The following is a 16,099-nucleotide window of genomic DNA, read 5'->3' as shown; positions in this document are numbered from 1 at the left end:
GAGATAAGTTGAACCTAAAGCACTAAGCGCCAGTGTCCTGCACTGATATTCATACACTCAACGGTTTTATTAAGCCATAGCAGCACTCCTTCATGTCATGGATGACCAAGCCTACATGGCCAGAGGGCAGGTCAAGCTCTGGCATAAAGCCTCTGCCTTGTTTGAATCACTTCCTTAGGATGAGCTGCGGGAGCTCAGTAGGATTGTGAACATTCAAGTGAATGTGGCCTAACTTCAGCAGCAAGTGGCCTTTATAGTTGATCCAGTAGCAAGAACTGTCTGAAAGGACACTAGCCACACCTACCTCTGGCACTTTTCACCATGCATGGATCATAAATTCCAAGGGCAGAAGGGACCATTGTAATCATCCAGTCTGACCTCCTATACAGCACCCACTGCAGAACTCCCCCAAAATAATTCCTCAAGCAGATCTTTTAGAAAAACTTCCAAGCTTGATTTAAAAATGGTCAAGTGGTGGTTATGGGGGTGGCAGCATGTTGCTATATTTCTGCAGGGCTGGGAAATGTAGCTAATATGTTTATGAATATAAGGTATATACGCTGTATAGTCATAGTCATATATTTATGTTTTTAACTGTATTAGGTTTTAGTTGCTCTTGCACAATATTGAATTGGACACAAAACTGGTGTTATATTTCCTTTCTCACTCTCCAAGCCCTGTAGATTTCCTCTCCTGTTCTGCTCTGGATAAGAATAGCCCGTCAAGCTTCCTTTTACTTTTTTTCTCAGTGTTTTTTGCTTTAAGTTTTTGTTCCCTCCAACTTTTTCTCAACTTCTAAAACTATTTTATTTCAGACTTTCCTGCAAGCAACACAAATGATTTCAGCTTGCTGGATACAGTGGGATACATGGTTTTGGCTCCAGTTGGCTAAGTGTAGCGATTCTGAGAAGGTTATATTGCCTTTCTGGAAATTTCAGGACATGGATCTAAAACAAGAACAGAGCCTGATTACTGTTGTCCCTCTGCTGAGCAGGGTCAGATGTCAGGGCTTTGCAGGTCAGTTCCCCAGTGAAGGAGACATCAGTGACATGCTGTTAGGGTATTTTCTTAGTGTAACTTGTTTTATTTACACTAGACATCAGTCCTTGAACAGAGGTGGTCACAAATAGCCCATAGGCAATCTCTTTTTTCAAAAATCTCAGCCAAAACACCAATATCCAGTTCCCACGGAGCAAGTCTCCCCAGAAATGGCTCTAATTAGAGAGATTAAGGCAGAGAACAAACTCCATTGCTGCTTGCCACAGCTCCCCTAAATAGAAAATACATCACAAAGCTAATGACAATGCAGCACTCCTTTGAAGACTGAACAGTGCTCACATACTAGGAAAAACAACTTGTTAGACTGTGTAACTCCCTCTGGCAACTCCCAGCATAACAATATGTAGAAAGGCATCCAGGCAACCAGTGTGTAGCAGTTGTGGTGCTACAGGAGCCATCAATGACATTTGTCTCTCACTGCTCCTTCCCCGTGAGCAGTAAAACAATGGCCACAACAGGAGGCCCTATGAAAGTGCTTCTATGGCTTGAAATAGGACAGAGGTGAAAAGCGTGGTTAAGGCCAGGCTGCCCAGTTTGAGCATAGCTTATGCCAGCACCCTGAGCAACTTTATAAGGTTCATTAATTATTAAATATTATTATCACCTGATTTAGGAGCATAGTATCATATTGGGCCTGAATCTCCTCTCACCTGTATTGGTGTAAATCAGGAATAACTATCTGCACAATGGAATTACGCTGGTGTAAAATTAATGTACATGAGAGCAGAATCAGGCCCATGGTGAAAGTTGCTCCTCTGCTTTTTCATCGTGACAATGCAACATTACATCCCAAACAGCATGCTGGAGGCACATAGGGTTGTGCAGGAAGCAGAATGATCTAGTGGCTAGGCCTTGGTGAGACTTAGGAGACCTGGGTTCTATCACTTTACTTTATTGTACTTCATTTTCTCCACCCACCTCTTGCCTGCCTTACCTATTTGGACTGTAAGCTCTTCAGCCCAGGGGCTGTCTCTCATTATATGGATGTATGGTGCCTAGCACAATGGGGCTCTGATCACAGCTGGGACCTGTAATAAAAATAATAATAATCGTGATGTGTGTATTTGTCCTACTGGACAAACTATTAAAAATGTGGCATCCCTTTACCTGGTATTAAACATATAAATAACTTCCAAAGCATAGGCAGCGCATAATGGAAGCAAGGGGAGGCTAAGCCTCCCCAAATCTTTTGCCACCGGGGTGAGGGCAGTAGTGGATTTGGGGCCCTGTCATAAATATAAAGGGAAGGGTAAACCCCTTTAAAATCCCTCTTGGCCAGAGGAAAAATCCTCTCACCTGTAAAGGGTTAGGAAGCTAAAGGTAACCTCGCTGGCACCTGACCAAAATGACCAATGAGGAGACAAGATACTTTCAAAAGCTGGGAGGAGGGAGAGAAACAAAGGGTCTGTGTCTCTCTCTGTCGGTATGCTGCTTTGCTGGGGATAGAACAGGAATGGAGTCTTAGAACTTTTAGTAAGTAATCTAGCTAGGTATGCGTTAGATTATGATTTCTTTAAATGGCTGAGAAAAGAATTGTGCTGAATAGAATGACTATTTCTGTCTGTGTGTCTTTTTTGTAACTTAAGGTTTTGCCTAGAGGGATTCTCTATGTTTTGAATCTAATTACCCTGTAAGGTACCTACCATCCTGATTTTACAGGGGTGATTCCTTTACTCCTATTTACTTCTATTTCTATTAAAAGTCTTCTTGTAAGAAAACTGAATGCTTTTTCATTGTTCTCAGATCCAAGGGTTTGGGTCTGTGGTCACCTATGCAAACTGGTGAGGATTTTTACCAAACCTTTCCCAGGAAGTGGGGTGCAAGGGTTGGGAGGATTCTGGGGGGAAAGACGTGTCCAAACTACGTTTCCCAGTAAACCCAGTTAGAGTTTGGTGGTGGCAGTGGTTATTCCAAGGACAAAAGATAAAATTAATTTGTACCTTGGGGAAGTTTTAACCTAAGCTGGTAAAAGTAAGCTTAGGAGGTTTTCATGCAGGTCCCCACATCTGTACCCTAGAGTTCAGAGTGGGGGAGGAACCTTGACAGGCCCCCTGAAAAAATCTCCCCCAGCCAAGGCCCCACTGCCGGAGGAGCTTGCAGTGGCACAGAGCTTTTCTGGTCTTGGGGTTGCAGTGGGTGGGGGGGAGGAGGAGTGGGGGTGGAGTCTTGGGGAAGTGGGTGGAATGGGGGTGGCGCCATGGGGGAAGGGTCAGAATAGGGTGGGGCCATGGGCAGGGCTGCAGGTGGAAGGGGTGGAATGGAGGAGGGCAGAGAGCTCTGCTGTGTTCCCAGCTGAGCCTAAGAGCTCGACCCCAGCCAGGGCCAAGTACTCAGTCCCCTCCCCGTATCCCCAACTGAGCTCTAAGGCCCACCCCTTTGCCCCAACTGGGGCCATGGGCGGGGGGGGGAAGGGACCAAGCTCTCAGCCCTCCCCCGTGCCCTGGCCAGGGCCATGGGTGGGGCTGAGAGCAGTGAGCGGTGGGCGTGGCCTCAGCCTGAAGAGGTGGGGCAGGGGCCGAGCCTCCCCATGGGGAACCTTCACCTGCTGCCCATGTTCTAAAGTAAAAAACAAACTAGCAGAACCAAAATCCGCCAAAGAATAATGAAACACTGAAAGTTAGGGACAAGGTTCACTACTTTGCTCCTGAACGTACTTGATATTTCTATCTGCTGTGCTGAGTGTATTGAATGGATCCTAATATTCCATTGGTTTCAGTGGAATGGCACTGGATGGCACCTGCAGTCTTGCAGAGGACCAGCAGTGAAAGAGTTAAAGGACCCCCAGACTGTTCATTCTGGAAGCTAGCTAAAGATTGAAAATTTTGTGAACAAACACTGACAATGCTAACTGTGAAACTAGAAAATGGTAAGGATGACTAAAACCATCATAAATGCTATGCCACCACTCAGCACACTATTCCCTTGGATTGCTCCCCTACCCCTTTTCCACGTCAGTGATATGCTTCTACCAACAGTGATTAGTGAAAGATCAGGTGTGAGGGGAAAAAAAACATGGAGTATTATACACAATAGTTTACCTCAGAACTTATTGATATCTGATACAAGCATGATGGGAAATTATTTCTGTATCATGGGTAGCGTGACTCACTGCTGATTACATACAAAGTGTCAATGCAAGAATGTATGACGTGTAAAATGTTCAGTATCAGAATGAATTTTACTATTATTCCCTCCCACCCCCCGCCCCCAAAGAACCATTCTTGATAATGGAAACTACGCATCTAATTTTCCATTCACCTGCCTGAAAATGTGTCCCTTTCCTCTTCTATTCCCTGCACTCATTTTCCTTCAAGATCCGATAACTTGATTCTAGGATATACACACCAAATAATATAGGGCCCAATCCAAAGATCACTGAAGTCAATGGAAGTCTTTCCATTGATTTCAATGGGCTTTGGATCAGGCCCACAAAGTCAGGGGCAGAGCTAGTCTAAGTTCCAGCTTCCCTGACTAATTCTCTACTCTTCTGAGCATCACTTAAAAGCACACGTGTGCCAAACCAATGCACCAAAGCTGTATGATGTTTCCTGGTGAAGCTCTGAGAACAAACAAGCATTTCCCAATCCCTCTCTTTCCCACTCATGTGCCTGATCCAAAACATTTTCTAATCTGGCCTTCAGCATTCAGTTTATTTTATTTAATTTATTTATTTATTTATAATATTTCATATAGTTAAGGCTGTAAGAAAATTGTGGGCTGCAATTTTGTTCCTGAAACATCAACTTTCAGCACTCAGCACAACTTTCAGCCCACACTGCAATACTGCTGCAAATTTTAGTGGTGCTGTGACCTGCCCACCAGGTTGCAATGCTGCTCACTCAAATGAGGCCTGGCTACCCTGGCGTCATAACTGGGTCAGGCTGGCGGCAGAGGGGGACTAGGAAGAGGATGGGGACCCAAGTGGGCTGGGTCCAGGCTCTCCAATGGGCTCGCCCTGTTTGCTGCCCTGGCTCTACACTGAGTGCTGTTCCCTGCACTCAGTTCTGAGGGCACTGGCCTTGCACTTTGCCCATGTGCAGTTCTGCCTCCGCTAGGTGGTGCAGGCTGGGCCTGCTAAGCAGCAGTGGCTCCTGCATGACCTCGAGGACTTTGCCTTCTGCAGCTGCCTGGCCACACTGTGGGACGGGCTTGGGAAGAGCCCTGTGAATGGGACACGGGGAGGCAGGAGCTTGTGCCTCCGGCAGGGCACAGTAACAAGACATGGGACCCCCGGTGGTGTTAGACCCAACAGGGCCTCTAGGGGTCTCTGAGCTGGGGTCAGCTCCAGGGCACAAGGGCTGAGGACCTTGCATCCTACCCTGGGATTGGAGGAATGGGAGGGGGGTTTCCAGCCCTTGTTGGAGGGTAAAGGACCCTGCTGCCAACTCAACATCTAGTCAGTTATAAAACAAGAGTGCCCACATACACCTGCACCCCCCACACCTCTGGCCCCCCTACCCTGCAACCCTACCACACCTCTGCCTTGGGGGCACCTCTACACACACCTGCACCTGACCAATATGACATAGGGACAGTTGAGATAAATCTGAGTGGCTTTTCAACCCCATGAGCCAGGTCACAGTGCCACTCACTCATATTTGGCCCCACACCAAAACTACAACTTCAACAAAACTGTGGCCACAACTTTTGAACCTAGAAAAATCACAACTTTCTTACAGCTTTAATTATGAGAGTGTTATAGAGGTCAGGGTTTTCCAAGCTAATTTTTAGATTCACAGAATCAGTTTGAATTCACAAACCATTTGCTTCTTAATTTTTTCCTCTAAAAGGAGTTTAAATATTTTAAAACCTCATGTTTTTAATTAAAGGGAAACTTGTGTTATGTACATAGGTGCTGGAACGAATGGTGCAGGGGGTGCCGCAGCACCCCCTGTCTTGAAGTGGTTTCCATTATGTACAGGGTTTACAATTTGATTCAATGGCTCTCAGCACCCCCACTATAAAAATTGTTCCAGCACCCCTGGCTATGTATGGGGGAGAGATGAACCTCCCCAAAAGCCGGATTGACCATGTGTATACTGGTATCTTTCCATTAGAGGCTCTGTCTCTCTCTCCTCCTCTGCTCCTTTCTTCAGTTTTTCTGCATCTATGCTGCACTAAGCTTGTTTCTGCTGTATTTTCACCCTATTCATTTACTGGACATTTCCCTCTTTACTTCATTTCTGCTCCTTTTTTTCAGTGTCTCCCCTAAGCAGAGCATTAATCCAACAATTAAGCTCTAGTCAAACTTTTGAACCTATTAGATTCAAGTTGGTTAAGGACAAAACATCTTTCAGCATCTTTAATTTCAATAATCAATACCTATTCTAGAAAGTGGGTAGGGTTAATGAATTGGTTACAGCAACTCCTAGACGGCAAGATAAAACAAATCCACTAATTTTCTTACCACTGATCTGTACCTTTCTTGTCCTCAACATCCAGTCTCACACTCACACAGAAGGTTGGTTGAGATACTGGGGGAAAAAATATGCCAGCATTAGACCCTTGGTCTTACTGGAGTGGTCCAGCTCTGAAAATGGTATGAAATGATGGATTCAGTTCCTAACAGAGTTTCTGTGATTTGACAGGAATGAAGGCAGCTGCATCTGAATATCTCTCTCTGGGCTGCGTTATTTAATCTTCCCAAGCACTCCCCTCTTCTCTCTTCATCAGCAACTGAAATTTCAATCTTGAATCATCCCCTTTTCCTTGCAGGTCCCTCTCAGGATTACTTTGTTGTTGTTTGGCAGGGGGCTGGGAAATGGAGAAGAGCCCAGTCACTGAAGTCAAGATTCAGTATAAGTTAGTGCTGTATGATGGGCCAGGAGACAGCAAAGTACTGGTGCATTAATTAGGCTCACAGGAAAATATCTGCCAAATATGTGCCTCAGAGTGGTTATTAATATGTTGGTTTGTGACAGCTGTTATGCTGCTGCTTCTTTGTCAAAAAAAAGTGAAAGCTCATGCTCAAATAAATTGGTTAGTCTCTAAGGTGCCACAAGTACTCCTTTTCTTTTTGCACCCTCCTGGACACTCATACTGTAGTCTGGTATATTTTTTAGAGAGTTGCTTCATACAAAAGATGTAATAAGATTAAAATATGAATCCGATCAGGGAAAATTTGGTTTTCATGGCTTCTTCTGAATGATCTTCCCTTGTTTTGATTGGTCTGAAGCTCAAGTGGGATTCAGAAACAGAAGCTTTTTCCATACTATATCCTGGCACATTCAAACTGTGGATTTAGATAGCATGTCCTCATCTACAAACTATGCTTCCTCCCTGCCTGAGGGCAGAAAAGTGACTCACGCAAGGTATGACACAATATTGAGTCAACTGGAACCACTGCATACATATTTTTTTAAATTGCACATAAACTGATACTTAAATGGAGAAGGCATTTTGCTTGCAGTGCAAAAATCCACTTTACTCCCCTTATGCAGTTTCAGTTTAAAAAAAAACAGAAACAAAAAGCAATTTGTGGGAAAGGCGAGCTGAAAGGGAAGAAGTCAATTTTGCTTGCTGCCCATGTTCTTGCACTGATCTGTATTTAAGTGACCAGCAGCATGTGCATTTAAGATGACGTTAGAAAAGGCTTGGATAAGAAGGGGCGTAAGTGTTGAATTGAAAGGCATTGCAATGTATGTTATCCAATCTATTATGATTTAGTTTTTGCACTGCATCTTTAAATGGGAAGAAGTCCTCCTTCCTGCTAATGAGGTAAAATCCTTGTAGTGTTCTGGTGCAGCCTACCACAGAAGAGAGACATACAGTGCATGTAGGGTGACCAGACAACAAGTGTGAAAAATCGGGACAGAGAGTGGGGGGTAATAAGCTTCTATATAGAAAAAGCCTCAAATATCAGGACTGTCCCTATAAAATCGGACATCTGGTCACCCTAAGTGCATGTCTTCCTGATGACAGAAAACATACTATTCTTCCTTCTTGCTTTCGATGTTCTCTAAAGATTATTCTGACTGCAAGTTTGTGATTTCTATTTGTGTACAGAGATACACAAAATAAATAGCGAGGGTAAAATGGATGAAATTCAAAAGTTGCGTCTTTCTTTTCTTTCATTGTTTTCTTCTTATTCTATCTTTTGTTTTTGAGAGACAGTTAGAATATGAAGGTGAATCAAGTTAGAAAAGGGAAATGGAAGAGCAAGTAGGGAGGGAGTGGATTAGTGATTTGTTTTACTACTACTGCCGCACAAGCCAGCAACAGCCCCATCCCCTGGCTTGCTCGAGAAGCCAAGTGTCAGTAAGGCAGGAGCACACATTGCAATAGAATCACTGTAGTTTTTACGATGAGTTTGTGGTATCTGAAAGGACTTGGCTTGACATCCTTAGATGCTGAAAAGGTACAGCATGGGAAATGGCAGTGCCCAATGGCCCAGCCAATGTGCCCTAGCCTCAACACCTCTAGGGGAAAGAGAGCAGTTCACTCTCCAACCTCTTTTTATCTTTGTTCTCACTCATGAGGCTGCCAATTGCGATGTGGATGCAGATCTGCTAGGAACTGGACTGAGACCAGCAACCCATTTTATGATCACACAGGCCAATAAAAATCCATCAGATGGTAAAGACTATTGATCTGGACTCCATTTAAACTTCTGCCCTAGACATGAAAAGCTGTGTGTTCCATTACCAATTCCTCAATCTTTCCAGTCCCCAGCAGCAGTACTTTAAACAGGGGCAAATTCTACACAGGTGAGGGTATTAAAACAATCCTTATACTTACACAGTGTCTTTTATTTCTGTAAATGCCAAATTGTTTTGCAAACTATTATATATATATACTCACAAAAATTGTTACACCCACCATTGAAATGCAACAGCCTCTTATCTGGAATGCAATAGCTATTTAACAACAACCCGCAATGCACTACACAACAGTTTAAGATAGGTTTCAGAGTAGCAGCCGTGTTAGTCTGTATCCGTAAAAAGAAAAGGAGTACTTGTGGCACCTTAGAGACTAACCAATTTATTAGAGCATAAGCTTTTGTGAGCTACAGCTCACTTCATCGGATGCCACTTGCATCCGATGAAGGTGCAACAAGTATTCCTTTTCTTTTTACAGTTTAAGATAGTAACTGAAGGAGAATACAATACCCAGGAGATTTCACTAGATTTACTTCTGAGTTTCACCAGTGCAAAACAGATCAGACCCAGGTGCTCTAGCTTCAATGGGAGTTTTTGAGGAAGTAGTGAAAGATCGGGCAATTTGAGTGGACTATACACTAACTAGTTGAGTATGGATGTTATAAAAACAAACATAGCAACCATGGATTGGAAACTGAATGTAAATATGCTAGATCGGTGTCATGCTGTCTGAAATGGCTTACGACTGTGAGTGCCAGCCTCAGGTCAGACTGTCAGAAAACAGGGCAGACACTCCAAACTGATGGTATAGTCTATAATTAGATTTCACCAAGCCAGTAACACGTATGCACTCCTGGATCACTATGTTTGTCTTACCATGGAGTCACAAACAGTCCCCTTAGGCTCTCCAGCCTGCCTTGCCACCCAGACAATCTGGATTTTGTTATAATGGTCCCTTATACCAATGGTCCCTTATACCAAATTACACTACATTACATTAGGTTACTCCCAACCCTAAAGGGTCGGTCACTTACCCGAGGTCAGTGGATACTCTCGATCTCACGCCAAAGACAATGCTAGCAGTCAATTTCTCTAGTATACTAACTAAAGATGTATTAGCTAAGAAAAGGAAATGAGAGTTATTGAGAGGCTAAAGCAGGTAAAATGCATTAACAGGTAAATCAAAGTCTGTAAATCCAAAATGTTAACAGAGTTGTAGTAATCTGCTAGATTTCGAAAAGGATAATTCTGGGGATCTCTGGCCACTTGTTCAGTATTCCGCCCTGCCACAATCCAAAACAGTTCAGAGATACTGGATTGACCCCATATCCATTCTTATAAAGCAATTTGGCAAGTGTTTTCATCATGGCATGGGCTCTCCCTTTGTTGACTAAATGCAAACTGAGCCTGTGAATTTCTGTTGTCAAACACAGTCACCCAGGCTTTGAAGTTAGCAATCTACTTCCTTGCATTCACAAGTAATTTAGGGCTTGTCTACACTGGCAAGTTTTGTCTACGAAACTAATGTCAACATGAAAAAATCAACAAAATCAAAGTCGCCAAAGTGAGTCTACATTTGCTCCCTCTGTCAACAGATCGTGTCCACATTTGGAGCACCATTGTTGACAACGAGAGCAATGCACGGTGGGTATGTATCCCACAGTGCCTGGCGACACCAAATGTTGCTAGGTTTTGTGGGAAGGTGGAAACAGAGCGCGGTGCATCCTGGGACGTGCAAAATATTGTGCATGACAGCAGAGTTACTCGCAAAGTTACTGACAGAGGATGAATAGCAGGCACCTGAGTGTGATATGGACAGCAGCAACTCATCAGTGCTTTTGGCATTCACAGAGCAGCTGCATATGATAGACCGTCACTTTTGGGCTAGGGAAACAAGCACTGATTGATGGGATCGCATTGTCTTGCAGGTGTGGGATGACGACCAGTGGGTACAGAACTTTAGGATGCATAAAGCAACCTTCGTGGAGCTATGTGCTGAGCTGGCCCCCGACCTGCAGCGCGAGGACACCAGAATGAAATCTGCCCTTTCGGTAGAGAACCATGTTGCAATCGCTGTGTGGAAGCTGGTGAATCCAAACTGCTACTGCTCAGTTGCAAATCAATTTGCAGTGGGGAAGTCCACTGTTGGGGCTGTATTACTCCAAGTGTGCAGGGCAATAAATCACATCCTGCTGCGGAGGCCCGTGACTCTGGGAAATGTGCATGAAATAGTGGCTGGCTTTGCAGAGATGGGTTTCCCTAACTGTGGCGGGGCGATTGATGGCACACACATTTCAATTTTAGCACCAGACCACCTTGCCTCTGAATACATCAATAGGAAGGGATACTTCTCCATGGTGTTGCAGGCGCTTCTGGATCACTGGAGGCATTTCATGGACACCAGTGCAGACTGGTCTGGAAAGGTGCATGACGCATGCATCTTCAGGAACCGTGGTCTATACAGAAAGCTGCAGGCGGGGACTTTCTTTCCAGACCACAAGATCACAGTGAGGGATGTGGAAATGACCATAGTAATCCTGGGAGACCTGGCTTAACCCTTACAGCCCTGGCTCATGAAACCTTACACAGGGCACCTGGACAGCAGCAAGGAACATTTTAACAACAGGCTGAGCAGGTGCCACATGGTAGTCAAATGTGCCTTTGGCCATTTGAAAGCTCACTGGAGGTGTCTCAATGGCAGGCTAGAGCTCACTGAAGATAATATTCCTATGGTCATAGCCGCGTGCTGCACTCTGCATAATCTGTGTGAATCGAAGGGTGAAATGTTTGTTCAGGTGTGGAGCACTGAGGCAGAGTGCTTGGCCGCACAGTTTGAGCAGCCAGATGCTAGGGCTGTCAGTGGAGCCCAGAGGGCTGCTATTAACATCAGAGAGGCTTTGAGGAACCACTTTGACAATGGGGGACACTAACACATGTCTGCTTTGGAGTTGCTTCCCTGGTGCATCCATGTACAATTTTGGGGCCCAAGCTCCATGTAACAAAATGCTTTAGAAGTCTGTTCCTGAGATTGAATTGATTGCTGTACGCTTTTGTAGAACACAGAATAAAAATGCTGTACCATTAAATACCTTAGCCTTTATTTATTGTTTAGCCTTTATTTATTGTTTAAAATGCTGTACCATTAAATACCTTTTAGCCTTTATTTATTGTTAAAAAGGTAAAACCTCACAACTGTGTTCAAGCTGTGAGAGGGGGTGGAGTGATGGGGAAATTCAGGAGTGCTGTGAAGTGAAAAGGAATGTGTGGGCATAGAGGGGGGTGGGATTGGCAAAGAATTATACATGTGCATGTTCTACAGGGGTGGTCGACCGTCGATCTGCTCAGCCTGCAGCTGTATCAAAGACTTAAGCATCCCTGTGTGATCCTCCATAACTTCTATCATCCGCTCTGTTGCTTGCCGAGAAAATGCTGCATTGGGTTCCCAGCACTCTTTGCATTCCCTGGTCTGTCTCTCATCATGCCGCAGCACCTCTTGGAACACGTCTTCTTTGCTGCGTCTCGGGTTCTTCCTTATCTGATGAAGCTGGTCAGCAGGGGTGCGTGGTGTGTTTCTCAAGGTCTCAGTTGCTATGGACATTTCACAGAAGAGGCATTGTTACATTCCAGCCAAGGATTGAAACATTTCAGTAACAAGGGCCTTTTGCTGAGTAGTAATCACTTTCTCACTGACTCCAGGCAGGCACACAGCAATGTGAGCACCCCAATCATGGTGAGTGTCGGAAGTGGGGGGGAAGGCGATTGTGTGAATGGACAAAACGGTCACGGCTTTCAGGGCAGCTTTGCAGGGAACTCATTCTAAAACTATCACACACTTTTTCACAGGCGGCCAATCTACTTGCTGACATCTCATTGCTGTGGGTGAGCAGGGAAACCAGGGCACAACTACTGCATGCTTGCGGCTTTCAACCCAGTCTATATGCATCTCAGCTACGTGCTGCTTTGGTCCCAGCTCCAGTGATTGCTAAATGGCATGGTTCAGTTTCCTACAATGTGGGAACTAACAAGGCTGCAATCCCTTGGAATCTGCGGCAGAGGATTAACAAGTACCTCTTGGAAACTTTCCAGAGCCTCTCTCTGGAGGATTCCCTGCAGGTCTCAATGTCTATCGACACCTTGCTTGGTCACACAGATTAGCTACACAGGGCAATGTCCTGCTCACATAAAGCACTACCCGCCTCCCACTTTTCGATTCCCTGGACACAAGCCACAGCAACTTACCTGGCATCTCATCTGCTTCCTGCTCCCTGCAGAGCACTTCTGGAGTGGAGAAAAGTTCCTGTCTGCCTGCCCCACCAGGCGAACCTGCTGGGAGCTCCACATTCTCTTCTATCTCTACTTCTTCGTCCACAATTTCAGCCTCAGGGTTACCCCCTCTTTCAGCAGCCTGTGAAGTATCCACGGGGCAATCGGCAATGGAGGCGGGGTCACCACTGAGGATAGCATTCAGCTCCTTATAGAAGCGGCAGGTCTTAGGTGCACCACCAGAACGATGGTTCGCCTCCCACGCCTTATGGTACGCTTGCCTCAGCTCCTTTATCTTTGCTCTGCACTGCTATGTGTCCTGATCATAGCCCTTTTCGCACAGCCCTCAAGAAATTTGCCCATATGTGACCTGATTCCTATGGGTTACTCGCAGCTGCCACTGAACAGACTCCTCTCCCCATACAATGATCAGATGCAACAGCTCAGCGGTGGTCCAAGCGGGAGCATGTGTGGTGCAATAGCCAGCCATGCTTACCTGGGAAGCCACCTGGGAAGCTCACATGGGAAGCCAGCAAGCAGGAAATGAGATTTAAAATTCCCAGGGCTTGCAAGGGGGAGAGGCAGGTTGGCTGCAAGGCAGAGGAGTTTAAACCGCTGAGCAGAGCGGCAGCATGGGAATTGTGGGACACTTTCTAGAGGCCAATAAAAAAAAATCCTGCTGTCTACACTGGTTGTTAGTCGACAATAAAGGGAGGTGGAAAGACAAAAGTCTCTCGTAGGGGTCGAAGTTTTTTGTTCCCAAAACTGGGCTTGTTCTCGCTACAAAAGTCCCATTGTAGTGTGTATGCTATTGCTGTTTTGTCGCCAAAAGGCAGTTTTTGGCAACAAAACTTGCCAGTGTAGACAAGCCCTTAGTTACAATGATTACATAATGCAATTGCCTGCCATTACATTAAAATAGGGCTAGATAAGTGAAACAATACAAATAACATTTTATTAGTTTTCATGCAGTTGACATATCAAACATCTTCTCATTTTAGCACTAACACACACTTTAATCTAGGGTTATCTAATAACCAGTCATACATAATGTAATGTGATAGCAATCAACAATTTATAGATAAGTAAAGACAATATCACTCACATTTCCTTTGAATTAACACGAGTGAATTAGTATACTTACCATTTCTTTGATATTCACACACAAGTGAATTGGCCAATGGCTTTGATTTGAGCTGGTCTATCAGTGTCACAGTAGGAATCATTTACTCTTTTTGATATATGTATATATTACTTTAAAAAATCTATTTATGTTACATATGTTATGGCTCAGGTATCAAAATGGTGAGGGTGAAATTCTGGCCCCTTGAAGTCAATGGCAAAACTCCCATTGACTTGAAAGGGGCCAGGATTTCACCCTGTTTAACAAAGCCATTCAATGAAATATAGTAGTGTCATTTGCTTTTTGCCTTTTAACATCTTTCATTTTGATTGGTTAGCATTTCCTTCCACTTTGCACAAGTTAATGAGCCAGACTATAGGAAGAAGGATGAAATGGTCAGCAACCAAATTTAGAACCTGCAAAGGTCAAACTGAAACTGCACTATTTCAATGTATAGGTCATGTGACAAATTGTGCTATTTTGTCCTTGTATTGGAGACTACAAGAATGGGGAATTACAAAGATTCATGCTATTTCATTTATACTTTGCAGACTGAGGATTTGAATTTCTGTATTCCTCAGATGCTGGAACCACCACCGAGTGACACTCTGCTGTGAAATGTTGCAGAAATGATTATGTATTGTGCTTTCAGTTTCATAAAAATATCAGAATTGCCCCTCAAAGTTTTATCTAAACTAATGGTTTGCAAGAGATTGCAAGTGGGGCAGCTGGAAAATTTCCAGGGGCTAGAATGCAAAAGCTATTTCTTTTGTACACTGTAGAATGCATTCCACAGCACATCCTGTACTTGGCCAGGAACGTCCCTTTGGTGAGTGCAGATTTTTCAATAAAATGGGTCAGGCTGGATGGGGGGGGGCGGGGGGGGAAGGGATGAGTAGCACACAAAGACCTTCCCCCCCTTCCTTGTGCAGCTTGCACGAGAATCTGTCACAATTGATTTCAGAGTGGTAGCCATGTTAGTCTGTATCTGTATTTGTTTTTGTCACAACTGAGTCCCTGCATTAGGGGATGGGGTGGGACTACTTGCCTGGTGTGCCCAAAGGGGTGGGGAGGAGAGGGAAGGAGGTGGGGTCACAGTCCTGCCCTGTCCAGGCCAGTCCACAGAGGAATCAGAATGCGGGTGGAAGAACAGACTTCATCATCCTAACAGATAGTACAGTCCATGTGGTCCCCTTGTGTATGCTGAGCCACATGGGGAGGGATTATGCTTCTCTGAAGTACAATCCCTCTCCAAGATCCCTATAGGGCAGTTGTGATATGCACTATTCCCTAATTCAGGCCTGTGGTATTGCCATAATTTCTCTACAGTATTCAGTATAGGAAATCAGGAGTATTATTGTCTCATAATCCCCCTTAACAAGCAAGGCCATATTTGATTGATGACTCTCCACTACCTATAAAGTTTAGTACACTGAATTCAGAATGCAAACTGCTGCTGAATTAGATGTTATTACTGACATATTACCTCTCTAACTACTTAGTTTTCAGTCTTAGTGGGGGCTTTACATTTTCTTTATTTTTTTCACTGAAATGGGTCCACTGCCAGACTGTCTTTGGGATTCACCCTCTTCTAGGGCTTGATCCTGCTCCAGTGAAGTCAATGGGAGTTTTTTATCTCCCCCACCCCCGCCAACTTACCTTCTATTCCATGGATATCTCATGGGTAGCTCTGCTCTGGTTATCTTTTCACTACAGATCTCCATCAAGCTCACTTTCTGAGGGACTTATATCTACCTGTCTTGACTCTATCTGTTTCTGACTATAATTAGCAATAGATTGTTCCAGTAAATGTTTCAATACTGAAGTATTTCTCCTGAAAAACTGTCCTATTTGTCCCATGTCTCTGATTACTATCACTTTCCGTTATTCAGATATTTTTGTTTCCAATGTCAGAAATCTTGGAGACATCTTAAGCCCCAAATTATTTTCTCCTCTCACTTCCCCCTTTAAATCTCCTTATCATCACTTCTGGAACAATGCCAGAAATTGTCCTGTCCCTGACCCTAGCCTGGGCTGCAAGTTATAACCTTTATTC

Source organism: Caretta caretta, chromosome 3 (genome assembly GCF_965140235.1).
Source record: "Caretta caretta isolate rCarCar2 chromosome 3, rCarCar1.hap1, whole genome shotgun sequence".
NCBI lineage: Eukaryota > Metazoa > Chordata > Testudines > Cheloniidae > Caretta > Caretta caretta.
This window is presented reverse-complemented; position numbering follows the sequence as displayed.